This window comes from Empidonax traillii, unplaced genomic scaffold (genome assembly GCF_003031625.1).
Source record: "Empidonax traillii isolate 1590-97213 ecotype Southwest subspecies unplaced genomic scaffold, ASM303162v1 scaffold74:size2480735, whole genome shotgun sequence".
NCBI lineage: Eukaryota > Metazoa > Chordata > Aves > Passeriformes > Tyrannidae > Empidonax > Empidonax traillii.
Genome location: NW_020955267.1, coordinates 860,281 through 862,354, shown reverse-complemented (window position 1 = coordinate 862,354; position 2,074 = coordinate 860,281).

The following is a 2,074-nucleotide window of genomic DNA, read 5'->3' as shown; positions in this document are numbered from 1 at the left end:
CTTTGTAGAAACACCAGTGAACCAACATACAACTTTTTTAATCAAAATATTTATATAATTCAGTTACAGATGTAACATAAAATTACAGTAACTAAAGCAAATGTCCTCATTTTTTCATCTGACTGCTTTGTGTATAACCAAATTTGCAAGCTCATCTAAGCAATAAATCTATTTATCTAGAAACTTCATGGGCTCTGGAGCCCACTAAGCAAAGCAAAATTATTTAAAAAATAAGATGTCACAAAAATATGCCAATGAATAGTGTTCTATAGAAATACTAATATATAGTATACTGCCATTACTCTGTATAAAAATAGTTCTGCTAAGGATGCACTAGAGCATTTAGCTAGTACATAAGAGTTCTTAAATCCATTTCTCTTTCTTTTTCTAGAAATATATTTTCATTATTTTTCCATGTGTAAAAGTGAAAGCATCCACATTCAAAAAGAATAATATATTTCAATTATGTAGTACTTGTGTTAAATACAAGCAAATGTATGTTATCTTTTCAATTGCCAATCTTGCAAACTACTTTTTCTCATGAGATCACCGAACACACACTGATGAGCGTAGTTGCAACAGTACCATCAATGCATTACAGAAGTGCCATGTTGCCCAAAATATTGAATACTGTCTAAAGAATATCATCACAGTGCCTCAGTACCGTTAAATAACTGCAAAACTGTTCTGTTGGCAGATAGCAGTATATAATTCAGAAGCAAAAAAATAATCTTACTATATTCTTTTATATTATAAATATTACCATCAGTGACATTGTATTGTGTATTTTTATACATCATTTAGCATATTTAGTTTAGCAGCCAACGGATCAACTGATGTTGCAGAGTATACTCTTAAAACCACCTAAAAATGTCATTATTAATGCCTTCCCTGACTCAGCCTTTTACAGTAAGACCAGCTCTTCTCAAGGTACACAGCCCCCTGAACTGGAAGATAGGGGCTGGGAGCAGAATGAAGCCCTATGATTCAATAGGAGAAGATCAGTGATCTACTACACCACTTAGACACTCACAAGTGTCTGAGGCCAGATGGGGTCCATCCAAAAGTACTGAGGGAGCTGTCAGAAGTGCTCAACAGGCCATTCGCAATCATTTACCAGTAGTCTTGGCTAACCCCCAATTGACTAGAAGTTAGTAAACACGATGCTCATCCACAAGAAAGGACTGATGAATGATCCAGGGAACGAGAGGTCTGTCAGCCTGACCTCAATGCTCAGAAAGGTCATGAAGAAAATCATCTCAAGTACCATCACATGGCATGTACAGGACAACCAGGGGGTCAGGCCCAGTCAGCACAGGTTTATGAAAGGCAGGTCCTGTTTGACTAACCTAATCTCCTTCTGTGACAGGATGACCTATTTGGTGGATGAGGTAAAGGCTCTGGATGCTGTGTTGATGTACCCGGACTTTTGTCAAGTTTTTCACACCATTTCCCACAGCATTCTTCTGGAGAAACCAGCTGCTCATGGTTTGCACAGATGTGCTGTTCACTGGGTAAAAACTAGCTGGATGGCTGAGCCCAAAGAGTGGTGGTGAATGGAGATAAATCCAGCTGGTGGCTCATCACCAATGCTGTTCCTAAGGGCTCAGTATTGAGGCCAGTCCTGTTAAGTATCTTTATTGATGATCTGGATGAGAGGATCAAGAGCACCCTCAGCAAGTTCACAGACAACACCAAGTTGGGCAGGAGCGATCCGCATGAAGGTAGGAAGGTTCTATAGAAGGATCTGGACAGGTTGGAACAATAGGCCAAGGCAAGTTGAATGAGGTACAATAAGCCTAAGTGCTGGGTCCTGCACTTGGGTCACAACAGCCCCAGGCAATGCTACAGGCTTGGGGAAGAGGGACTGGAAAGCTGCTTGGCAGAAAAGGACCTGGGGTGCTGTTTGACAGCTGCTGAACACTAGCCAACAGTGTGCCCAGGTGGCCAAGAAGGCCAATGGCATCCTGGCTTGTATAACAAATACTGTGAACAGCAGGACTAAGGTGGTGATTGTCCCCCTGTATTCAGCACTGTTGAGGCCTCACCTCAAATCCTGTGTTTAGTTTTGGGC